Source organism: Arvicanthis niloticus, chromosome 9 (assembly GCF_011762505.2).
Source record: "Arvicanthis niloticus isolate mArvNil1 chromosome 9, mArvNil1.pat.X, whole genome shotgun sequence".
NCBI lineage: Eukaryota > Metazoa > Chordata > Mammalia > Rodentia > Muridae > Arvicanthis > Arvicanthis niloticus.
Window position 1 is genome coordinate 66,192,158 of NC_047666.1, and position 27,091 is coordinate 66,219,248.

A 27,091-nucleotide genomic window follows, 5' to 3' on the forward strand; every position below is an offset into this window, starting at 1 on the left:
TCATTCCTTGTTTGTAGCTCCTCCCAGGAGAGCAAAATTATCATCAAAATACAAGCAACCCCAGGGCTATGCACAACAATTGCAGCCTGCAATTGGCTTGGCTACTCAAGAGCTGAGTAATTTATTTCAAACCTTACAGGTGATAAAGATTTAAAGAACCCAATAAAATTACTAGCTGAGGATGACTAGGAGTTAGTTCTAGTAGAAAGAAAATTGCAGGATATGCATTTAGATCATATTGATCCAAAGATGGCCTGCATCATAGTTATCTTACCTTCTAGTCATTCCCTACAGGAATTCTCATGCAGAGCAAAGATTATATTTTAGAACGGATATTTTTAGCACATAAACAGAGTAAAAAATTAAAAACCTACAATGAGGCCTCTGAATTAATACTAAAAGGAAAAATGAGACCTTGACAATTAGCTGGAATGAACCCAACTGAAATGGTGCTACCTTTTACTAACTCAGAGAACGCCTCATTATGGGGCCAAGATGAACATTGGCAAAGAGCATGCAGTAATTTCTTGGGAGCGATTAACAGCAGATACCTTAAAAGCAAGTGACTTTGGTTCATAAAAAGAATTAATTGGATTCTTCCTTGTATAATTAAAGGAATTCCAATTTCTGGAGCCCCATATTTCACACTGGTGCTAATAAATCAGGAAAGGCAGGATATAAATCAGAAGATGTAAGTAAGGTGGCTGAGAATCCCTATAAGTCAGTTCAAAAATCTGAATTATATGCATAGTCATGGTGTTGTCTGATTCTCAAGAGTCTCTTAATATAGTAACTGATTCTCAATATCCAGGAAGGTTTGTTTTACACATAGAGACTGCTGAACTTATTCAGAATGATTCTGAATTGATTTCACTATTTACTCAGCTACAGCAAATGATCAAAAATAGGAGTCATCCACTATATATAACACACATAAGATCCCATATATTTCTAACAATCCCTCTGGCACAAAGCAAGAATGAAATCGTTCAGTTACTGATAGGAAGTGTACTAAAGGCTTCGGGATTACATAAAAAAACACCATATTAACAGCAAAGGTTTAAAAGTAATAATTTTCTATCACTTGGCACGAAGCCAAGGTATTAGGCAATGTCCTACTTCCTCATTATAAAACAGACCTCCATTACCTACAGGAAGTAGGCAAATGCTAAAGGTACACAAAGAAATGATATTTGGCAAATAGATGTCTTCCATTTGACAGAATTTGGTAAACTGAAATATGTGTACATATTCAGGATTTCAATGGGCAACTACCTTAGCTTCAGAAAAGGCTGATTCTGTAATTACACATTTTTTAGTAGTTATGGCTTTTATGAGAACACCTATACAAATTAAAATGGACAAAGTCTAGCACATGTCTCTAATAAGATGAAGGAGTTTTTAATATATTATAATATGAAACATGTTACAGGCATATCACATAATCCTACGGGACAAGCGATTGTGGAGAGATTTAATCAAACTTTAAATGAGAAGATTAACAGGCAAAGGGATGGGGGAATAAAAAAAAAACCACAGAGATAGATTACATAATGCTTTATTAACCTTAACACTTTTTTAATGCCAATGAACAAACAAACAAACAAAAAACCCCTATGGCTAGGGAAGACATTGTATTGTAGAAAAAACTGCTGAACTAAACAAGTCTGTTCATTTTAAACGTATTCTGACATCAAAATGGAAAACAGAAAATGTATTACACTGCAGGAGGGGTTACACCTATATTTCCACAGGAAAAGAAAAGGTATGAACTCCTTCCAAATTGATAAAAATATGACAAAGGGAGGCCCCTGAAGATCTTGGCTTCAGACCAGAAGGAGACTAACAAGAACAAGATAGGTGATGTACATGTGGTGATGTATATGTCTCTGTACACAGAGACAGCTCTGGAATTGGCTGAGACTTAAATGTCTATATTCAGCCAAAAAGACTTATTGGGTACAAAATTCTCATGACTTGTTATTACATACCATCCTTTAAGATGACATGCATGGAAAATGATATTATACTTTGATTTTATGTGATCAAACTAACCTATGAGAAAAGGTAGTTGTCTTCCTTTATTAATCTTCATTAACCAATTTGTGAACCCTGCAGGATCCATTTGAATGTCTTGTAAGGCTTGTGAATTGCAGAATGAAAGAGAAGAAAGATAGCCCTGACAAGATTCAGAGTCTGGGATGCTGAGATTCCCAGACCTTCTATTCCAGCTCCTTGTTTGATTCTACCTCAACTACATTGAAAATATTTCTTGTAAAGACTTGCTTCCAGGACATTTCCAGAACAGCTAGCTTGCTCATCTAGCCTTTAGACTGTTATAGTCAGGATGTCAGCTAAGCCATGAACTTTCTCAGCACATAGAGACTACACGGCAAATCATGCCAGTTAGCCTTTCTTTGACAAAGCCAATTTTCCTATTTCCCTTTGGGCCCCCCGAAGGGAATTCTTTACCCCAATTCAGCTAGAATCAAACGAAAGAAGATTGTTGTCCCAGTCCTTTAGGTTGGGGTGAATGGTTCTGGTTATTTTATGAATTGTAGATATGTTGTCATTTAAAGGGATAATTTGCTAATGTTTTAGCTTTGGACAGGGAGGAAACTAGAGAGCTTAGACTCGGGATTTCTACCTTTCCTTTCCTCTTCTCTATTCTTCCTTCTTAGCTAAAGGAAAGAGGGGTGGGAGAGCAAAAGAGGGATATCATAGAAATTAGAGGAATAGACAAATAGAGATATGTTATCAAATTTAGTCTTAAACAAAACATTGTATAGCCACAACTTACATTGGTAGAAATCTTTATAATTGATGCAAATTGAACTTATAAATTTACATTGGTACAGGATTTATAGATTGATGTAGATTTAAGGTTTTCATTAGTGTGAATTTCTTAACTTGATGAGAAGTTTGAAATTAATGTTTTTACTCTTTGACAGGCATTGTGCCTATGCTGCTTATCTAGAATATAAAACTTAGACCAAGTCCTTTAATAACTGACATTATAAACTGTCTAAAATGATTGAGTAATGCAAGTTAACTCATAGTTATATTATATTCTGATTTGATTATAATAAAGTGTTTTTAATTTACTCAAATAGAAATGACTAAGAATAGTTAAGGTTTAACAATTCAGATATACTTTACATAGATAGATAGTATTCAAAAGTGTCAAAAGTCCACAGAATATGATATTTAAGGGCATCTCATTATTAAAGGTCATTTGACTAGAGGTATGTTTGCCCCTGACAGCACCCCCTTCTTGGTTCAAAAAAAAAAATTGAGCATCAATGGAGTTTCTCCGGTTGTGGCAAGATAACAACTGGACAACATTTGCCTCAATTCATCTACAGATAAAAATACTGTCTAGGAAAAGGACACACTACGTGGAATTGTTGACTGATAACTCTGCCAAGACAGTTCTTTATAATTCTGCTTTACAAAGGTCCATCAGATGATACTGGGCCAGAAGGCTGAAGACTGATGCTCCAGTATGTTGAGGAATGAGGGACTGTCCATCTTAGTCAGCTGTGTCTACAAATTGGTTAAGTTTTGGAAGCTATATTTTGTGCTTCCTATATATTCATGTAATGTTTAATTTGTTCTTGGATTCTGGTAGGATTGAAGATAAGTTATAGTCTTATAGTCAAGTCAAGTTGTTTAGCATTGAGAGAGTTGATATAGATTTGAGACGATGGTGTTCAGATGGTAATACAAACTAAAACCAGAACATAATTCAGGTATTGAATTGCAAGCTTTTAAAGTTAGGATTGGTGGTAGAGTGCTTTATCTAAATTGGCAAATATGATGGCCTGGGTGTTAAGTGTATCTTATACTTTATAATTTCCATGATTGGGGTGATTGTGCTCAATTTATATCTGAGAGAAAAAGTCTTTTAATTGGACAAAAAGGGAGAAATGTTGTGGGTTGCCCTGGTGCTATTTGTATTCTGATGTTAATTCTGCTTCCTTAAGAGGGGCTACCTTGATGGTGAGTGGATCATGTAATCAGGTGATTTTATGTGAATCTTCTTCCCATTTTAACTGGTAAAATAAAAGCTAGAGCCTGTGATTAGGCAGTGAAATGGAAATGTGGGGCTGGGGGTTTTAGATAGTAGAGGAAGAAGGGCAGAGGAGAGGCAGTGTGAGGAAGATGGACCAGAATCACATGGCTTGGAGAAGCCAAGAGTACAAGGCATTTCATAGCTGGGGAATAGATTAATGTAGTGCCATGTGTACCCAAACTAGGTGTACATGTTATAAATAGTGTAATTGAGTTGTGTGGGTTTTACACAGGCTTATTGGGGGTAGAGATTTACTGCAACACAAGAACACATCAAAAAGATCTTTCAACACTATCAAGTAGGCTTTATCCCAGGGATTCAGGGATGGTTCAATATACTGAAATCTATCAACATAATCCATTATATAAACAACCTCAAATGAGAAATCACATAATTATCTGACTAGATGCTGAAAAAGCCTTTGGCAAAAATACAACACCCCTTCATGTTAAAAGTATTGGAAAGATCAGGAATTCAAGGGACATACCTAAACATCATAAAACATTATACAGCAGTGCAATGGCCAACACCAGGTTACATGGAGAAAAACTTGAAGCAATTTCACTAAAATTAGGGACAAGACAAAGCTGCCCACTCTCTCCATATCTATTCAATATAGTACTTGAAGTTTTAGCTAGAGCAATTAGAGAACAAAAGGAGGTAAAAAAAAAATTAGAAAGGAAGAAGTCAAGGTGTCACTGTTTGCTGATGATATGATAGTATGCATAAGCAACCCCAAAAATTCTACCAGAGAATTCCAATCTCTGATAAACACCTTCATCAAAGTGGCTGAACATAAAATTAACTCAAACAAATCAGAATTTTTTCTCTACAGAAAGGATAAACAGGCTGAGAAAGAAATTAGGGAAATAGCACCATTCCCAATATTCACAGATAATATAAAATATCTTGGTGTAACTCTAACCAAGGAAGTTAACCAAAGATCTTTATGACAAGAACTTCAAGTGTTTGCGGAAAGAAACCAAAGAAAACCTCAGAAGATGGAAAGATTTCTTATGCTCATGGATCAGTAGAATTAACATAGTGAAAATGGCCATTTTAACAATAGCAATCTGCAGATTCAGTGCACTCCCCACCAAAATTCTAATCAATTCTTCACAGAGACAGAAAGAGCATTCTCAATTTCACAGGGAATAACAAACAACCCAGGATAGTGAAAACAATTCTCAACAATAAAAGAACTTCTGCAGGAATCACCATCCCTGATCTCAATCTGTACTACAAAGCAATAGTGATAAAAAAAACTTCATGGCATTGGTACAGAGACAGAGAAATAGATCAGTAAAATAGAATTGAAGACCCAGAAATAAACCCACACACCTAAAGTCATCTGATCTTTGACAAAGAATCCAAAACCATACAGTGGAAAAAAGAAAGCATTTTCAGCAAATGGTGCTGGTCTAACTGGTGGTGTCTGTATGTAGAAGAATATAGATTGATTTATTTTTATTTCCTTGTACAAAGCTGAAGTCCAAGTGGGTCCAGGACCTTCACATAAAAATGAGGTACACTAAATCTAACAGAAGAGAAAGTGGGAAATAGCCTGGAACATTTTGGCACAAGGGAAAATTTCCTGAATAGAACACCAATGGCTGCAGCTCTAAGATCAGCAATTGACAAATGGGTTCATGAAGCTGAAGAGCATTTGTGAGGCAAAGGACACCATCAACAGGACAAAACGACTACCTACAGACTGGGAAAAGATCTTCACCAACCCTATATCTGATAAAGGGCTAATATCTAAAATATGCAAAGAACTCAAGAAATTAGACTTCAGAAAATCGAATAACCCAATAAAAAATGGGGTACATAGCTAAACAATGAGTTCTCAACTGAGGAATCTCGAATGGCAGAGAAGCACCTAAAAAAATGTTCCACATCCTTAGTCATCAGGGAAATGCAAATGAAAACAACCCTGAGATTCCACCTCACACCAACCAGAATAGCTAGGTTAACACACTCAGGTGACAGCAGATGCTTGTGAGGATGTGGAGAAAGAGCAACACTTGTCCATTGCCAGTGGGATTGCAAGCTGGTACAACCAGTTTGGAAATCAATCTGCCCTATACTCAGAAAATTGGAGATTTCTGAAATAACTAGCTATACCACTCCTGGTCATATATCTCAAAGATGCTCCATTATCCTACAAAGACACTTGCTCTACCGTGTTCATAGTAGCCATTTTTAAAATAATCATCAAAAGATAGAAACATCCCAGATGTCCCTCAATGGAAGAATGAATACACAAAATGTGTTACATTTATACAATGGAATACTACTCTGTATCAAGATATTAGAAAAGACTACCAGGCTTAGTTACCTACCATGTTCCTGTGCTATGCGCACCACTGACAGGCCACCTCAGTCCTGATGCCTGGTCAGCCGAGTGCTGGCGGACAAAGGCCGACCTGTTTTAGCTCATGAAGACTCTGACTCAGAAATCCATAATCTCTCCACCTGTAACGCGCGCCCCCAAAATCCCTTTTCGCCCGCGAATAAGGACAGGAGGCGATACGGGTTTACTGCCACGAGGAACTTTTTACTACCGCACACGATAAAGCGGAAAGACCCAAGAAACCGGAAGAGGGTCCCTTAAATACACCCTAGAGTGACGTATTCACTTCTGAAGGGCTGCTTGCTCACTACCCAGTATTACGCCTCGGGATAGGCCAGTGGTTTGGCGCTCTTTCTGCCTAGCAGCTGCGCAGAATGATTGTTTACTGCTGGGGAACCATGCGGCCAGCGCCATGTTGGAAAACGCACGTGTGCAGCCACAGCGGCTCACTACATCTCTCCCTGTTTAAATTATTAATATGAAACAGCCTTTTGCCTATTAAATGTAGTACCAAATAAGATTCGAACTCAAACCCGATCAAGCAAACTCCATCTTGGGGGGGAGTAAGCGATCAAGAGCTTATAGCCCGAAGATTTTTTCCTTACCCTTCCAGGTGCCATGGAAACGAGTCCTCTGGGTGCATGGGCTAAGGAAAATATAAAGAGAATTGACACCCATCCCTGTGCAATGGAGTATATATATAGCTCCCAGGAGTGCAAGGGCTGTCAACCTATTATCTGGTATCACAATTATTTAGGCAAGAGCTGACTGGACAAGACTTCTCATCTACCCAGTGCAAATGAGCCGAGCTCTTGGGGTGCATAGACTGAGAATGTCTCTGTCATAGGCTATTTCTAGCCTAGATCATCAAATTTCAGGGAGGATGCTTGCCCCAAGGCTGCGCGTGCTTAGGCTTAGAGCTACCTTGTCACGTTTTTGCTGGGCTTGAGCTTACAAACCATCCATCTATGAATACTAGTTCACATCCTAGAAGTGTATCACGCAGGCCTATTCCGGCTCTTAGGAAAGAAAGAAAGAAGGAAAGAAAAGGCAGAAGAAATTTATTTTTAAGAAGTAAAATCTCCACGGGCAGCAGGTTTCATCCGCTGGAAATCCGAGCTTGTAATCACGGCTGTATCTGGTCCAACTTCCCATTCCACTTTCCTTTTAAGTAAGCAGAAAGATTATGGCTTTAAATAAATGTATCATTCACAAATCTCAGAGGTGAAATACCTGGATATGGGGTCATTGAGACACAGCTCATTTGAGCCACATCTGCGAGCTGTATCAAATGTGCTTGGAGCGAATAAACTCTCTGATTGACCAACACATCCACTTTCTGTGGGAGGGTCAAAAGCCTCAGAGGTTTTTTCTGAAATTTGATTAGCAACAGTAGCTGCTGTGATTTGATTAACCATGTCTGAGTCAGCTGTTACAGCTGCAATTTGTAGGGATGGTAATAGCAGCGATAAGGGCTGCAGTTATATTAGAATCTCCTTTCTTGTCAGGATAAAATCAAGGTCTCAGACGTCTGAACGGGGATAGGGATCAGAGTGGTAAACTGGCTATTAGACCTGCTTATAGAAAAGCAGACCAGCACTGTAATATAAGGCGAGTTACATTGGTACAAGTTAGCAGCAGCAACGCCTTTTAAGAAGGCAAGGGCATAGGTTTTTGAGAAGCAGATAGGTTAACCATCTAAATTTACTGTATATACTAGGAACCCGATTTTGGAGAGTCCAAATGGGAGCTGAGAGCGTCTGCAGATGAATCCTTCGGGGGGTCCTTTTCAGGAACCGCGAGTCGCCGCGTCAGTCGCTCTGGCAGCCAAAATGGATTGTCTTCCCCCTGTGGAAACACACAGACCGCTCCCCGGGATCTTATTAAAATAGGATCCGGGCCTTTCCATAGACCAGTCAAAACATCTTTCCATTTTACCATTTCTTTTGGCCTAGTTGGTTCCAGGCAATGTCGATCAGCCGCTGAATTGCCTTGACTGTCCAAATTCAGAAAGTTGAGGGTAAAAAGTGCCAGAGAAATAATAGCTCGTGGCACCGTGGGCAGAGCTTCCTCAACTTCTCCCTTTTGTTTTATCAAATAAGTTTTAAGGGTGCGGTGAGCACGCTCAATGATGCCCTGTCCCTGGGGGTTATAAGGAAGACCCGTCAGGTGTGTCACTTCCATATGGCGACAAAATTGTTTAAATTTTTGAGAAGTGTAGGCTGGCCCATTGTCCGTTTTAAGGATTTTAGGCTTTCCCCAAGCACTCCAAGCTTCGAGGCAATGTTGAATAACATGGGCCGCCTTTTCTCCGGTCAAAGGAGAGGCAAATATAACTCCAGAACAAGTATCAATAGAAACATGCAAATATTGTAATTTACCAAAGGATGGGATGTGGGTAACATCCATTTGCCAGATTTGTAAGGGCCTGATTCCCCGAGGGTTAACTCCTGTATGGGGAACAGGTAGGAAATGACAGCAGTTTTGGCATTGAGTAACAATATCTCTGGCCTCCCTTCTAGAGATGTTAAATCGACATCTTAATGTCTCAGCTGTCACATGAAACCTTTTGTGAAAAGCTTTAGCCAAATCTAACTTTGGTGAAAGGGCAAATGCAATTAACCTTGTGGCTCGATCTGCCAGGTCATTGCCACGGGACATAGGTCCCGGTAAGCCTGAGTGAGCCCTAATATGAGTTATAAAGACCGGGGATCTACGCTTAGCCAGGGTAAGCTGAATCTTTTGAAAAACTTCCACAAGTCTGCTAGATGTCTTAATTAACCCAGCAACTTCCAATGCTTTTACTGCATTAACCACATAGAAGGAATCTGAAACAATATTTAAGGGACCTGGAAATATTTCCAGAACCTCTGACACCACTAAGCATTCCACCATTTGAGGTGAGGTTTCATGATATTGTTTGGATGTAACTTTATCATTAACCACATAGGCACCTATTCCTGTTTTTGACCCATCCGTATAAACTACCATTCCATCTGGGAGCGGCTCCTGAGACACAATACGTGGAAATATGATAGCTTGAGTTAAAGCAAATTGTAAGATGGGATGCTTAGGATAATGATTATCTATTTGACCATTGAAGGAAGTAACCAGCACTGCCCACACATCAGAGGTCGCCGTTAATATTTGGACTTGGTGAGCAGTATAAGGCACTATTAAAACCTTAGGCTCTCTTCCAAAATGAGTAATAGCCGCTTTTAGCCCTTGAAGGGCAAGCTGAGCGACTGCATCTGGATACCTTTCAATGATCTTTGCAGGAGACGCATTAGGGTGGACCCATAACAAGGGCCCCTCCTGCCATAATACAGCAGTTGGTAAGTGTCTAGTTTTAAAAACACATAAGTCAAAGGTTTTGGTTTCATCTATGCGTTTCAACTGGGCGTCTTGCAAAGCGTTTTCTACTACTTGCAGAGCACGGCTCGCAGCTGGTGTTAAGGCCCTTGGTGAGGAAATATGAGCATCTCCTTCTAAAATATCAAATAAAGGTTTCAGCTCGGCCGAGGGAATTTTTAAAAACGGTCTTAACCAATTTATATCACCTAATAATTTCTGAAAATCATTTAAAGTATGTAAATGGTCTCTACGAATCTCCAATTTCTGAGGAATTATCTTTTCTGGATAGATAACTGTCCCTAAAAAGGAACCAATCTCTGAAAATTGAACTTTCTCAGTAGCAACATTTAGACCCCACTGTTCTAAGGTTTTTAATAATAAGGGGTATGAGGTCTGTAAAGTACCTAAATCCTTATGACACATAATAATATCATCTGTATAATGAGCCAGCAACAGCGAAGGAAATTGCTTCTTAATTGGCTCGAGGGCCATTTGAACATACAGCTGACATATGGTAGGGCTGTTGGCCATGCCCTGAGGCAGGACTTTCCACTGATATCTCTTATCAGGTTCAAAACGATTAACAGTAGGTAATGTAAACGCAAATCTTGGCCTATCTTGTGGACATAAGGGAATAGAGAAAAAACAATCTTTAATATCTATAATTATAATTTTCCACTGCTTAGGCAAGGCAGAGAGTAGAGGCAAACCTCGTTGCACAGAGCCAAATAGTCGCATCTGTGCATTGACCGCTCTTAAATCATGTAAAAGCCTCCATTTCCCGGATTTTTTTTTAATAACGAATATAGGTGTATTCCAGGGGGAGGTAGAAGGTTCTAAATGACCGAGCTGCACTTGTTCTTTAATTAGTTTTGTAGCAGCTTCCAATTTCTCAGAGGATAATGACCACTGAGGTACCCAGACGGCCTCCTCTGTGAGCCAGGGTATGGGTATAGAGCCCTCAGTGGCAGCTAGGAAAAACCCAGTCCTTGCCTTCCTGCGTTTGATTCTTGTGAGACAGGATCTAACCTTCCTTGTTCGTTCCTGCCAAGACCTTTCCCTTCTTTAAATCCCATGCTTTTCATAATGTTTACAGCTTGTGGGGAGTATTCACTGGTCAGAACTAGCCCTAGGCCCTGTAAAATGTCCCTTCCCCAGAGGTTGACGGGGAGGGGAAGCACATAAGGTATAAAACTTCCTGTCTGACCCTCTGCTGCCTTCCAAGTCAACGAGCGGGAGCTGACTGCAGGGCTGGCTTCATATCCCAATCCTTGTAGGGAGTGAGATGATTTCTCTACAGGCCATGCCTTAGGCCACCAATTAGCGGAAATGATACTTTTATCCGCTCCTGAGTCCAGAATTCCGGTAAATTTCTTCCCCTCTATTGCTAACTGTAAGGTGGGTCTAGTTTTAAAATCAACCACCAGATGAGCGAAGTCAGTTCCTGAGGAACCAAGCCCCTGAGAACCTCTAAGCTTCTCAGTGGATGGAAAACAATCATGTAAGCTTGGAAGAACAATCAATTGAGCGATCCTATCTCCAGGGGAGATAGAGAATACACCTTGTGGGCTAGAACAGAGAACTTGAAGTTCTCCGGTATAATCCTGATCTATTACACCGGGGTGTACCACAAGCCCTTTTAAGGTGAGAGAGGAACGGCCTAATATAAGACCAACGCTTCTCTCTGGCAGGGGGCCTCTGTAATCGACCGGGATCGGCTGCACCCCCATGTGTGGCATTAATAAGACTCGGGAGGTGGAGCACAGGTCCAGTCCTGCGGAACCCCTTGTGGCTCTGCAGCGAACAGAGTCTCCTGAGTGTTCTGCAGTGTCCCATATCTTTTGGGGCCCTGGGATCTCGGGCCCGCATATCCGTTTTTTGAAAATTTTTCCTCCTTAATGGCTGACAGATTTGGGGGGAGAATTTGACCTTTTATATCCCTAATAGAACGGCAATTTTGAGCCAAATGATAGCCTTTTCCACACCTAGTGCACAGTTTCGTTGGTATTTGATTATTTGGGCACTCCCTTTTTCTATGTCCGGCCTTCCCACAGGCATAGCACCGGGCCATATGTTTTGACGGGAAGGTTCCACGATTCTGACCCTTAAGCAGCATTGCCGCCATTTCTAAGTTCGCCGCCGCGAGCCCTGCGTTAGTAAGAGGACCTCCCAATCCTCGGCACACTCTTAACCAATCTTGTAACCCCTTAGCTCTCCGCGGCGCAATAGCGGCACGGCATTCCGCCGTGGCGTTTTCAAAAACCATCTGTTCTATTAGCGGCATCGACTGTTCTGGATCCCCAAAGATTCTACCCGCTGCCTCGGTCATCCGCGCCACAAAGTCAGAGAACGACTCATTAGCTGCCTGAATTATCTTGGACAAATAAAGGTTACTGCCTTCCTTCCTAGGGAGGGACTTCCACGCCTTTATCGCAGCTGCTGCTGTCTGCGCGTAGACCTGCCAAGGATGAGCGGTCTGGTCATTCGCGTGTACGCCAACTCCCGCTAGCATATCAAAAGTCCATAATTCCTGTCCCTCAGTATTTGCATTAATCCTAGCTTGTGCTTGTAACGCCTCATGCCACAAGGCCTTCCACTCTAGGTATTGGCCCATATTGTTAAGTACCGCCTTCACTGTGTTCTGCCAATCTCCTGGAGTCATGGCGGCTGTAGCTAACCTCTCTACTTGGGCTACAGTAAAGTTAGCTCCAATTCCATATGCGCGCACTGCTTCCGCTAATTCTTTGACCTGTCTATAATCTACGGGAGCATAAACGCGGGCGCCTTCTGCCGCTTCAAAGACCGGAAATGCAAGCTGTAGCTGCCTCTGATCCGCCGGGCTGAGGAATGAGTTAGGGCCTCCGCCCGAATCGTAAGTTGGAGGCAAGAGTGGGGCTGAGGAATTCAAAGGCTTTCTTAGTCTTACTTTGGGACCGCCAGCCTTAGTACAGGCAGCTGGTTCCTGCCCCAGGCCCTCTTCCTCTCCTTGTGTTAGATCTTCCTCGGAGCTGCTAAGGTGTATGGAAGCAGGCTCCTTAATTGGGTGCGGGGGTTCCCGCTTCTCTTCACCAGCCGGTGAAGGTTTGCTAGCTTTAACAGGCCCTGCAGTGGCCTGTATCCCTCCTGAACATTCTTTCCTATAACCAAACTCTCTGGCCAGTCTCTCTCCAGACTTCTTCGTCTGTTTCTCTTTTCCCAACCCTATGGCTGAGCACCTGTTGCCACATCCTGGTTCTGATAGCTTAGAGCAGACCTTTTTTGAAACCTCTCCACTCCTATTAGCTGTGCCTCGAGCTAGTTCCTCACAACAAAAATAGACTGTCAACGAAAACCACACAAGGCCAGCTACTACAGCAGCGGCAGTGAATGAAAATTCGGTCGCAACAAAGGTCTCCACGCCAAGCATACCTTCCAGGATGCACCTCGAGTTCCGCAGTTTGTAACCCGTCCCCAAGCTTGGGTGGTCTCCCGCAGCGCCTTAAAATTTCCCGGGTTAATCGGCACCAGATGTAACGCGCGCCCCCAAAATCCCTTTTCGCCCGCGAATAAGGACAGGAGGCGATACGGGTTTACTGCCACGAGGAACTTTTTACTACCGCACACGATAAAGCGGAAAGACCCAAGAAACCGGAAGAGGGTCCCTTAAATACACCCTAGAGTGACGTATTCACTTCTGAAGGGCTGCTTGCTCACTACCCAGTATTACGCCTCGGGATAGGCCAGTGGTTTGGCGCTCTTTCTGCCTAGCAGCTGCGCAGAATGATTGTTTACTGCTGGGGAACCATGCGGCCAGCGCCATGTTGGAAAACGCACGTGTGCAGCCACAGCGGCTCACTACATCCACCCAGCTCACTAGTTCCCACTGGTGGGTCACTACCACTCCTTCCCCTTGCTTTAAAATCCCTATGGCCTTTGTGGGGCACATCAAGCAAACCCATGCTTTGCATTTACCTTTCTCTCTTGAACTCAGTCAAATCACTGAGAGAAGAAAAAAACATACAAACTGAGCCAGAAATAATAGTAACTCAATCTCTGGGTGCAACAATTAAAACCTAATCTTGTAAATCTTATAAATCTGATTCCTCTGGTGGTAGATCCTTGTGGATCCACCATGAAACCAGGAAACTCTAGCAGCTACATCTTGCCTATCTGCTATCACCATTCCAAAAGCCTGTAACTCTCTCCTCTTTCTTCTCTTCCTCTGTCCAACCTGGAAGTTGGACAACCTCTTTATTTATTAGGTGGTGATTCACAAGAAGTCCTTGAGTATGTGACTCATTCCTTGTCTGTCACCCCTCCCAGGAGTGTAGAATTAACATCAGAATACTAAATACCAGGGACATCCACAACACTACTCATCTCTTAAAAACAATTCCTTCATGAATTTTGTAGGCAAATAGATAGACCTAAAAACTATCATCCCAAGTGAGGTGACCCAGACCCAAAAGGACATACATGGTCAATACTCACTGATAAGTGGTTATTAGCCCAAAAGCTCAGAATGCCTATGAGACAACTCACAGACCATATGAAGCTTAACAGTAAGGAGGCCAAAGTGTGGATGGTTCAATCTCACTTAGAAGGGGAAACAGAATAATCATGGGAGTCAGGGTGAGGAAGGGACCTGGGTGGGAGAGGGGAGGGGAAGGGAAAAAAGGGGGGTCAGGATCAGGTATGGGAAGAGAGAGAGAAGAGTCCAGAAGGCTAGGAGAAAGGAATAGAAATACATAGCACTGGAGATGGGGGTGGGGAATGGAGAGAGAAGGTGAAACCACAACAAAGTGCCAGATCCAGGGATGCAAGGGGCTCCCAGGACCCAATGAGGATGACATTAGCCAAAATGTCCAACAGTGGGGAGTTAGAACCTGCAGAGACCACCTCCAGTAGATAGAGATGACCCCCTAGTTGAGGGATAGGGCCACCCACCCATCTCAAAAATTTTAATCTAGATTTGTTCCTGTCTAAAGGAAATGCAGGGACAAAAAATGAAGCAGAGATTGAAGGAAAGGCCATCCAGAGACTCCTCCACCTTGGGATCCATCTCATCTGCAGACACCAGACCCCTACACTATTGCTGATGTCAAGATGTACTTGCAGACAGGTGCCTGGTATGGCTGTCGTCTGAGAGGCTCTGCTAGTACCTGACTAAGACAGATGTTGATACTCAGAGACAACCATTGGACTGAGCTGGTGGACCACAATGGACAAGTCAGGGGAAGGTCTGAAGGAGCTGAAGGGTTTTGCAATCCCATAGGAAGAACAACAGAATCAAATAACCAGACTCCCCCCAACCCCTTCCGACTCCCAGAGCTACTAGAAACTAAACCACCAATCAGAGTATACATGGATGGATCCATGGCTCTGCTAAATATGTAGCAGAGGATAGCCTTATCCTGCATCAGTGGGAGGAGAGGCACTTGGTCCTGTAGAGGCTTGATGCACCAGAGAAGGAAGATGCTAGAGGCATGAGGCAAGAGTGGGTAGGTGGGTGGGGGAGAACTCTCCTATAGGCAAAGTAGACGGGGAATGAGGTGAGGGGTTTGTGGAAGGGAGACCAGGAAGGGGGACAACATTTGAAATGTAAATAGATAAAATAATTAATAATAAAAATGAAACAGTTGACAACAGTAAAGTTTTGGTGAGGGAAAAACAAAGAAGACAGGCATAGTAGAGAAAGGTTGCATATGCCTAGTGATTTTCTGAAGTGAATAGAGTTATATTTGACTGGTGTCCAACAGCATAGCTGAATGGTAGACTTCACACTATTCATATAGAAGGCTTTGAGTTTGATCCCTGGCTCCACACACAATAAAAATACCTCAGATTAAAAAAAGAAAAAAGTCGGATTTCTGAGTTCAAGGGACAGCCAGGGCTACACAGAGAAACCCTGTCTGGAAAAACAAAACAAAAAAACAAAACAAAACAAAACAAAAGAGCAACGTTGCACTGTCGAAATCTAAAACATTTCTTAGCTCTCTGCTCTGTTTACTTCCTTTACAGTATAGCATGCTTTTCTGTCACTAATCCCTCCCCAGTTTTTCAGTTCTGTAGGTTGCTGTCAGACCTAGGTAGCCAATCACTGGTAGCTTCCAAGTCAATTGGTTTGAAAACTCAGCCCACAAGCACCCAAACTGTCTTCCAAATATCTTCATTCATCAGAGGCTCATTGCTTCAGCAAGAAGATAGGTGGTTCCGAACCTCCCTCCCCAGACTGCTTGGAAAAGGGAGAAAACTGTAAGTATTTAATGAACTGATACTTAAACTAAAGGGAGGGAGGGGAGCTTCATCAGGGGAGCCGGACCTCACTCCGGTTAGCCCGCCACAGTGGGTCTCTATAGATCGGTGGAGGCCGGGGTGGGGTGGAGGCTGCGGAGCTCTGTGGTGGGTAGGAAATCACTGGTGTCAGCCTGTATTTTTCTAGTATGGCCTATGTTACTTAAATGTGTTTGGAGAAAGTACAACCAACAGAGAACTTGTTAGTACCCTCTTGCCGGGCACCTGGAATCTGCACTCCACTAACTTAACAGGAAGTGCCCATAAGGCTGGGATTTACTGTGCTCACTCAATGTAATTAATCTGGAGCAGAGGTGGGTGTTGTAGGTGTTACGTTTGAACAAACACCCAGTCCCTCCAACCTTCCCACCCCCCACCTGCAGTCTTACAAATACCCTTGGGGAAATGTCTGAGTGTCTCCCATTGGCTTGGGGACCTACACTCATACTCAATTTTGAGATCCCTGCTACTGCAGAAGAAAATGATCCTTTTGAGTTTGTAAATCAAAGTAGGTGTCCAGATTGCTGGAGGATTGATTGGAGGACCAGGGAGGTTATCAGTCACATTCTGCCAGCCAGCTACACCTAAATTGCCCCTCCTCCACATCTCCGCCCCCCTACCCCCCTTTCCAAGACTCCCACAGCTGATGGTTCAGTCCCCCTCCCTGAAACCTCCAAGCTTTCAGAATGTCTCCCTCTTCCTTAGGACAAAGTTAGCACATATCAAGTATACTCTTCTGGCCTTAAATGACTCTTGTGGCGTCAGAAAACAATCTTGGTTCTAGCATTAGATATTGTATCCTAGGTGTTTTCCAGTAGGGTGGGAGTGGGAGATTTATCCCATCAGCAAATCCATCTACAGATTTAGTTCATAATAAATGATGGAAAAAGAACATTAGAGATTTCTATTTACAACTGCATCCTCTCCATTTTGAAAAACATTTATATTTTAGTCATTAACTGTGTTCCCCTTTACTTTAAAAACCATATTTTGTTTTATGTGCATGGGTGATTTTCCTGTACCATGTGCATGCCTGGTTTCCACAGAGGTCAGAAGAAGGTGTGGAATCCCCTGTAACCAGACTTAGACAATCGGGAGCCACCGTGTGGGTGCCGGGAATGAACCAAGTTCTCTCTCTACAAGAGCAGCCAGTGCCCTTCCCTGCGGAGGTGTGATCTCAACTCTACCTTAATATTTTTGTTTGGAAATAAAATATCAACTTTCTTGAAAAACAGAGTTCACAATTATTGTTAGAACAAGGGCCTAGTGGCAGCCTGAAGATATCAGGCCAAACTCCTCCAGAGTGGACAGCCTGCCTGCTATGATGACTGGAAACACTGTTCTGGGAGGTGAGGGACAAGCAGAAGAGGAGGGAGATCTAACCATGCCTCCCTTGGATCCTAGGGCCCTACTCAATGCCCTACTCAGTGCACACCTAAAGTACCCTCCTCCACAGCTATCCTGGGCCCTTAAACAGAATGTAGAACAGGCTCTCCTTGAGGCAGAGTAGCAGGTGTGATCTGTCTGCTGCCTCTGACTGTGGTTTATGACCAGGTTCCACCAAGTCACATGTTCCTCACAGTAAGCCAGAGCAGCTGCTGTGTTGGGAAAACTTAGAAAAGTAAATATTTCCTTTGTTCTTCAGACTTTTCTCCTGGCTAAAACTGCAGGCAGGTCCTCACAGCAGTGACCAAAGTCCATAAAACAACTGAATTTGGTGAAAGTTGCTATTTCTGCTGTCTGCACACCGGGCTCTCTAGACTCTGCTGCAGCTTCTCTAAGAGTTTCACCTTCTCTGACTAATACCCAAAGAGAAAGCTCATGAGTAAGACTACTGTTCTCAGATAAGCCACGTGCTTCTGAGGGCTTAGAGGCTGGATGGACACCAGAGGGCCCTAAGAGAGCCGTGACTAAGCAGTAAGATGGCGAGGTTCTAAAATGGCGCCTTTTCATCACCTTCCTGACCTGAGAACAAAACATGGCTGCTTAAAACAAAGGCCCGGGCAAGCCTTTTCTCCAGCCAGTGGCGGCCCCTGCTGGTGAGCAAGTCCAACAGTTTAAGGCCAGAGTTGGACGTGGATTTTTGATTGACCATTAAAACTAACGAACGTGGTCTTTGTTATGTTATTGTGAATATATTCAAAATCTCTTCAGATAGTTTCAGAAATACTGTACGTTATTGTGAGCGGTGTTCATCCTACTGTGCCTCTGAACACCAGATCTGACCCTACTTTAAAGAAAATATTGTCTACTCCGTCTCTACTCCCTGCAGCCCCTGGTAAGGGATAGCTTTACTAGCTTATTAACCAGCACCATTAATAGGAACACACAAGTAGATTTCTCTGCTGACTTAATAAGCCAATTCAAGCTGAATTGAAAGTAGAAAAGCATATTTATTTCAGAAGAGTTCCAGGGCAAGTTACCCAGTCTCAGGGGACAAGATCAAAGAAGTCCTGCCCAGGCTATGGCAGGGAAGTTCTTTTTATAGATTGTAGGTGAAGGAAAATGACCTATGGGCTGGAGACAAGTTTGCTACAGTTGCAAGGAGAGTCAAACTGGGCTTTTGGTACCAAGGCTGAGGTGGAGGGAGGTGGGGGATGTGAGCCAAGTCGGAGGCTCCAACCAAACACACATCAGCATCTATCAGTGGATGAGTGTAGAAAAACTGTGATGCACACTCCTATATAGAATAAAATACTATGCACTAATAAGATAGGATGGGGCAATGTCTTTTGTGACAACATGTGTGGACCTCGGTGACATGCTGAGACAAATTAGTCAGGCATTGAAAGCTCAACATTGTCCATTTGTCATAGAGGAGATAGTTAAAATCAGACAGGAGTTTATAATCTTTTCTTGGATTTGGAAAGATTTTTTAAAGCATGATGCAGAACTAGACATCACAATGAAACCACTCCTTTAAAATATGAAGGGGTTTAAAAATCTCCCAGGATTTACTTTCTATAGTGAGTGTGAGGAGATCTGAGCAGCGCTCACAGGGGAGGAAGATTGCTCACAGCCACACATGGCTGAGAAGTGCTGGAGCTGGAAATGAGCACCTGAGGATTTATTCTGCTGGGTTTTTATACTTTTTATACCTAGAAAGAAGGAAGGTTGAGAGTTCTCTGTGGATCCAAATCCAGAGGTCAGGTGTGGTGCTTAAAGCCTTCTAACCCTAAGTATCCTTTTTCTTGGTTGTTAATGTAATGGAAGCTTCCTGGTATTTTAGGTGTGTGAAAAATGAGCAAAATGCAATGGTTAAAGTCCGTGGAAACTTTGTAAAAACTATAATCTGTACCCAGTAAAATTAATTCACTTGGTATACATTTTCATGAAATTTGGAAACATGTAATCTTGCATTCTTCATCTACATATATAGAGTCTGGAGATTTGGCTCAACCATTGAGAGCGTTTATTGCTCTTGCAGAGGCCTGAGGTTTTATTCCCAGTACCCACATGGTGGCTCACACACCCACCCCTATCTCCAATTCCAGGGATCCAATATACTTTTCTGAATTCTTCTAACACTAAGAATGCATGTAGTACACATACATACATACATACACACATACATATATACATACATACATATACACACACATACATACATACAGGCAGACAAAGAGCTCTTACATTAAAATACATAAGACTAAAACATTAGTTTTCAAAGTATGTACAGACCCCTCCTTTTCCCCAGTTTCCCCAGTGTCTGTTGCAGACACACTCACTGCTCCTCTGCCACAGTCGTAAGTACTCACCTTTCCAGATGCCATTAAATGAATCCATGAAGCAGAGACTTCCCACCTGAGTTTTTACAGTGTGTCACAGCAATGCCCTCTGCTCATCCCTCACAGTGCAGTGCCTATCAGTAGCATGTCAGAAACAAGCACTGCTATCTAGATCCTGAGAGACTGCATCCACTGTACCACTGGCACAGAAACATACTCTGAATTCAGAATTGTGCATGAATCTCACCAGCAAATATTATACAAAGAGGTTATGAAAAGCTGGCAGGAAACTTCTACAGAAGTGAGAGGAGGAAGCGAGTAGTGGCAGTTGGGGGGTCTCTTCTCAAAGGAAATTGCATGGGGACCACATCCTGTAGCTCTGACCTCAAGTTTGCATAAGCTTGCTGGCAGGTTGAGTTTAGGGACTTTTTGGGTAAGCAGCCTTTGGGACATTTGGCCTGTTAAAGTGGGACGAGATAGGGCACACACAGACATGTGGTCCAAGCTGTTTTTTGTGTTGAGAGAAGGTCTACCTTGTTATCAGCCTAGGGATATTTCAATGGTCACAAATGTCATTTTTACCGGGATCCTGAAAGCTGCTGCAAAAATTCACATAAAGATTTCTTGCAACTTGAATACAAGCTGTCCTTTCCAGCATGGGGATATGTGGGTAGGATGGGAGCATATCATATTTTACACTGACAGACAGCTTTGTAGTGCTGTACAGTTTAGTCTTAAAAAGGTGTTAGATCCATGTCAGTGTATAACCATCCTGTTATGCAGACAGTGATTTTGCTCTTAAATCTAAGATGACTTTTGCCCAAGACAAGTTCTCAATCATTCTCTCTTAGTTTTTTAAAAGTCAAATGTCTTTATTATATTAAGTTTTGTGCTTGGGTGTATATGTCTACAGATGGACTGTAGTAGTTTGAAGTTGGTTTTTTTTTTTTTTTTTTTTTTTTTTAGCAGACAGCAAGTTGTTTGAGTAGCTCACATTGGAGCAATGCTACCCTTTCCCTGTCTAAAACCTTTAGTCGCTGTTAAGTGTCTGTTGACCACATGTGTTTAATGCCATCTGGAGTCTTGTTTTCTGCTGTGTTGTTTCAGTGTCTACTCTATTGATAGCATCAGGCTTTCATTTATGTTCCATGAAGACATGAAGCATTAGATTAGGCCTTGCAATCTTTCTGATTTTGACCTCTTCTTTTTCAAAATAATTTTTGACTATTCTATTTTCTTTATAATGTTTATAGTACTTCTCATATAACATGGTGCTATGATATTTTTTCTGAAGGCAACCACCCCTCAGGAATATGTTGCACATATACACTTATTCAGGACTTGTTGACATACAAGCAATAGGGACTGTTCCAGTTCATTATGTGTTTAGAGCTGCCTTGATTTATTTCTTTTTTATTTCAAAAATTTAACTGCATTAGTGTTTTGCCTGCATAGATATCTATCATGTGCATTCCTAGTGCCCACCAAGGTGAGAAAGTTGTCAGATTTCCTGAATCTGGAATGACAGAGGTTTCTGAGTTGTTATATGGATGCTAGAATTGAACCCAGGCCCTCTGCAAGATCAAAAGTCTCTAAACCACTGAGCCAACTTTCTTATTATTATTTCTTCCTGACTTTACATGGAGTTTTTGTTATGCTTATTATGAACATCCTATTTTTAGATTCATAATTTTATGGTTTTTTAGCATTACTGTAAAGAGCACTGTCTAAGATATTAATTTCCACATGACTGGACTACATAACTGATTTTACCATGCTGATGCCCCATCCTGCAGCTTTGTAAACTCAGTTTTTATATCCAGTAGTCTTTCCAAGATCTGTTAGAATTTCTATGTAGCTAGAACCATGTCATATGTGAAGAGAAACACTTTCACCTGTTTCCAAAAATTGTAAACCTTTCGTTATTTAAGAAACTCATTTTATGTATCTGGTTGATTGACTGCAGGTTGTGAATAACATGAATGCCCAGTGCCTACAGATGCCAGAAGAGAGAGATGGATCCCCTGGATCTGGAGGTATGCATTGTTGTAAGCTACTTTGTGGATCCTAGGACTTCAACCCAGGTCCTCTGGAAGAGCTGCAAGTGGTCTTAACAGCTAGGCCATTCACCAGACACCTGACCTTATTTCTTTGTCCTGGCGAGGTTTTCCTGGGAAAAGTCTACCTGGAGCAATGAGCAGACATCCGAATCTTGCTCCTGATTGCTTGGAAATATTCATAATTGCACCATTGAGAATGAAACAGACTGCTGTTGGTCTTACTGTTTTGATTTTAATGGATAACTTTTGTAGAGTTGAGAAAGTTCCTTACACTTCTATTTTTCACATAATTTTGCTGTGTTTATTGAGATATTTCTAGTTTTTCCTCTCTTCTTATTTTGTTAATATGTCTAATTACATCAATTTTTTTCTAATGTTTCCATAGCTCCTTCTAACCAGGGCACTTTTCATGGAGCCAAATCCAGATTTGTGTTGATTGCATTTCACTGGGATCTCCACTCCCTCAATTCTTGTTCTTTCATTATTCACCCGGAGTTCAGTGAGCAGAAGACTCCCTGGCAGAAGCTCTGTTTCCATCCTCTCTAGACTTCTTTCTACCATGGACATCCTTTGTGGACTAGGGCCTTCTCCAAAAGGGTTGGCAGAAGCCTTTCAGGAAGTTATAGGCAATTGTAAAGTGGGTTTGTGGTAAGTTTATTTTATTTTCCTTAAGAAATTATTTGAAATTGGCATTCTTATATTTATATTTTACAGGTAAAATGCTCCGAGTTGTCTCTTCTGTGTTTCCTGCTAGAAACAGGTGTCGTCGCTGCTACTATGGCGTGATCGCAATTACAGTCCTCACTACAGCTGTAGTTTCTGTTTGTGTTCATTTTTCAGGTAAGTGACTCATTCTCCAAATTCCTTGGCATTCTATTTACATTCACATTGTCAGTTATACTACTGACCACTGTGAGCCAGGCATTGTGGGCAGGGCTCTAGAGAAAACAGACTCCAAATTCCTGTTCTCTGGGAACTTAGGTTCCAGCAGGACGATGCTGTAAAGGAACACACAGGCTGTGATGTGCACAGGAGGCCAGGCTCAGCATCCCTGGGAAGATGACACTCAGAAGGCTCTAGACAGAGATGCAGGATACATAGGTCCACTTGTGGGGACTGTCCAAGACAGAGAATAAGGAGAGGAAAACTCCAAAGAGGACTTAAGGAAGGGTGAGGACAGAGAAGAGTAATATGGCCAGGAAGATACAGTGTCTCCCGCCATGACCCATGGGTTTAGTGACTGGTCTCAACTGCATTTTGCAAGTATTAAATGAAAGTTTCTGAAGTAATACATTTATAGGATTTTCATACCACACTGTTCAGAATACTGTAATGAAAACTTTCACTGTCTGCTTAAGTATGTGAATCATCCTTGAGTGCAACATGTCCACACTGTATATACTACCTACCCCAAAGTTCTCACTGCTATCTCAATTATTAGGCTTCTTGGCAAAGTACATGTCCATATAGAGTGCTTGATGATCCAAAATCTCTACTGTAGTAAACAGTCATGCAAAGCACAGAAATGATGCTAGTATTGAAGTGGACTTCCTGGGGGCCCTACTGTCAGTGAGCACCTGAGAGAGAATGGGACACAGGCCCAAGGTGGGAGGCCTTTAGATAAAGGCCCATCATGCTCAGGAGAGGATTCCTGCAGAAAAAAAAAGCTACTTAGGAAAGCTACTATCACATTCACACCTCACAGCTGAGCACGCGGGGGTGGGGTGGGGGGGTGGGGTGGGGGTGGGGGGTGGGGTGGGGGTGGGGGGGCGGGGGCATGGAGGGGGATATTCCAAAAAGAGCCAAAGCATGTGTGTTATAATTCATTGTATTGTCTACATTTTAGTTTCTAGAAAGACAGAACATATCTCAATCAAAAATAATACCTATGCTCCTTGCCCGAGCAACTGGACTGAATTTGGAAATAAATGTTTTTATATTTCTAAAAACTCAAGTAACTGGACATCCAGCCAGGACTTTTGCATGAAACAAGGGGCTGAACTAGCTCGAATTGACAGCCAGGAGGAGCTGGTAAGAAATGGGCAGGGATTGGTTTGTCTGTGTGTTCTGTTGAATATTGTATTGCCTTGAGATAGAGAGTTATAGATGAAGCTTGAGGAAGGATCCCATCCCAAGCACATGAAGACATGGGGAATGTGTGAGTGTGTGCCATTTGCTGATGCTTGACCTCTGACTGAAGTCCTGAGACATTCAAGAAATATTCTCTAAGGACATGCTTATAGTCAGCTGGAAGGTCAGATATGGCATTTTCCTGGGATCCCTGGTGGTCATGAGTGCATTCCTGTAAGATGGTACATGTTGTATACAGAAGGTGACAACTGTTAATAACTGCAATGGGAGGTTAACCCAGAACTAACAGGGCCACAGATGAATGTGTCATTACATTTGGTAGTTTAATTCAAATGAGGTCCTTTAGAATTAAAGATGTCAAATGGATCCACTGAGAACTGGTGACTAGTACAGCTCCAAAGTCTGTGCCCCTCAGTTCCACCCTCCTGTTATCTAGAGGAAGCTGTGGAGTGGAGAGACTCCAGGTTCATCTGAAACAAAGAGACACATGTACTCTCAGCTTTTTGTGTTTTATGACAGGATTTCCTAAGGAGATACAAAGGGTGTACTGGCTGCTGGATTGGCCTGCACAGAGAGTCCTCAGAGCATCCTTGGAGGTGGACAGATAACACTGAGTATAACAACTGGTATGTATTTGGAATGTTTTTCCTTCTAATGTGTTTATATGTGGTGATGTGCTTGTGTTGTGACTATGAGGGTTGAAAGTCAGTGTCAAGTGAAGCCAACTGTACTGGGAAGGAAGAAAACAATGAACCTGAGGGCTATATGTGTAGGTCAGAGGCAGAGTGTGTGCTTACATGCAACAGCGCATCCCCAGCACACTCTACATCCTGACAAATGTAAGTCATTGCACAGTCTCCCATTCATTAGCCATCATCTTCAAAGCATTTCCATGGTGTTATTTCACTCCGAATATTTAGCATGATGGTGGCATCTGGGTATTTGTTGTCTGCTATCACCACTTGAAAAATCTTTTCTTGGTGATAACTGCCCTTGTGTGATGTCCACAGCCCTGCTGTTGTCCACCAAGAGCTCTAAAACCCTAGGGAACCACTTCAGAACTTCAAGCCCGAGAATTAACAGTCCTCTGTTTTTATGGTCGTATCTGGTCTCAGAAGCAGAGACTCCAGTGGCATTAAGAACCTTCCCCAATGTCTTGTCATCAAAGAGCACTGGGGACAGCTCTTGAATGTGACAGTTGCCATTTTGAAAACATCCATTTCATTGGAAGGGTAAAACACAGAACCTTACAGGTCTATAATTAAAGACCTTTCAGCAATTTATTAAGTGCTGCATTTTTCCCACTTTTATACATGTGTAAAAATACTTTTAAGAGAGTGTTGAAAATCACCCTTGTGAGGCTACCCACTGCTGCAGTTCATTTGAACATGGCAGCAAGCATTGTACACACATTACAGGGTTCAACATGAATGTGTCAGAGGTGTGGTGATTAAATCAAATCTTGAGTATGTAAAAGTCCCTTGGTGTAAAACTAGTGCATGGCATTCTAGTGGACTCTGTTTCTCATTCCTGTTATAAATAAGTGGAGAAGAGTGAGATATGATTGCAGGAGTGAATGAAATGGCAGACTCTGCAGAAATCTTTTGTTTTGTTTTGTTTTCTTTAGGGTTCGCATCTACGGAGATGAAACACATGGCTTCCTGAGTGAAAGGATCAGCAGTGGCAGGGGGGGCATAAATAGGAGGTGGATTTGTAGCAAGTACAGAAGCACTTTATAGTGCTAGTAATTTTGTGTCCTGGGTAGAGAGTATGTCCTGGTAATTCTGACAAACACATAACATGTTATCTACTGTTGCTGCCTCCTTAGCAGTCTGGTAAAATCATTTTCACAATCAGTGTATAATTCGTGATGACATCCAAGTTGACAACAACCTCTGAGAACTATTCACATGTGTGCTGGGGACATCATGAATGTTCCTTGAAATAAATAGGTTTTCAGGTATGAGCTGGTGCTCACATCTGAATCATAAACTAAATAACATCAGTATTAGTAACCTCTACCATTTTCCTTTTTCTTGTTTCTTCATTATTTTATTTATTTACAGTACATGTCTCCTCCTGGTCCCCACTCCCAAAGTTCTTTACCCCTTACCTCCCCCCTTTGCTTCTGAATGGGTGCTCCCTCTCCCCACCCTGCCATCCCAGTACCCATCCCCACCCTTCCCACATTGGGGATTCCCCTTTTTTAGGGCATTTAGTTCTCTATAGGATTAGGTGATTCTCTTCTACTGAGGCTACAGAAGGTAGCCCTCTGCTACAAATGTCCTGGGGGCCACAGACCAGCCCATGTATCCTCTTTGGTTTGTGGTTTACTCTCTGGGAGCCCTAGGGGTCCAGGTTAGTTGACACCATGCTAGGACATCCATGCTAGGCTTTTGTCTGCATGTTCAATTTTGTATCAGTAATAGTGTCAAGAGTGTGGTTCCTGCCCATGGGATGGATTCAGAGTTGGGCCGATCACTGGATGGCCTGTCCTTCAGTCTCTACTTCATTTTGGTCCTTGCATTTTTTTTTTTTTTTTTTTTTTTTTTAGACAGGAACAATTCTGGGTCAAATTTTGAAGGTGGTAACCTCAACTTTTATGAGCAGATATGAAGTTTTTTTTTTTTTTTTCAGTTGTTGCCTTGATTGACTGGAGCCTTAAACAATGAAGGGCAAATAATACTGTGAAATGATTTTGTTATCACAAAAAGATGATTATTTTTCTGCTGCCTTCAAATATTTTTAGAATCATCAACATTCTTTTATAAAGTTCAATGACCATCATGAAGGGAGACATAGACCCAGTTAAAACCAACATTAATTTTATTAATAAATCATAACAAATATATAATTATAATATAATTAGAGTTATAATTAATTATAATAATTATAATGATATAAATTAATTATAATTAATTTGACAAGAATGCTTGTCAAAATACTTTTGGACGTACTTCTCAGTTTTCCTTTTTTAGTTAAGGTGGACTAAGAACATGTCTAAACAATCTCATTTACTTTCTTCTTTATTTTTTGAGAATTTCAAACATAAGTATATCATTTAAATTTTATTCTTTATTAGATTCATTTATTAGCAATACAGTTAATTACTGAGCCTTCTTAAGCATTATATTATTGGCAGTAGTTTACATAT

At 41.9% G+C, this 27,091-nt stretch overlaps 2 long non-coding RNA genes across 2 annotated transcripts in view; one reads left to right on the plus strand and one right to left on the minus strand.

Moving 5' to 3' along the window:
* LOC143443552 (uncharacterized) overlaps positions 1–20,111 on the minus strand; it is a 33,891-nt gene extending 13,780 nt beyond the window's left edge. The window contains exon 1 of the long non-coding RNA XR_013112650.1: positions 19,817–20,111. This is a non-coding gene — a long non-coding RNA (uncharacterized LOC143443552). The remainder of the gene's footprint in view (positions 1–19,816) is intronic.
* Positions 20,112–23,747: 3,636 nt separating this feature from the next.
* Positions 23,748–26,022, plus strand: LOC143443557 (uncharacterized). Its single transcript, XR_013112655.1, has 3 exons — positions 23,748–23,877; positions 24,457–24,563; positions 25,565–26,022. It is a non-coding gene; the product is annotated as an uncharacterized LOC143443557 (long non-coding RNA).
* The last annotated feature ends 1,069 nt before the right edge of the window (positions 26,023–27,091 follow it).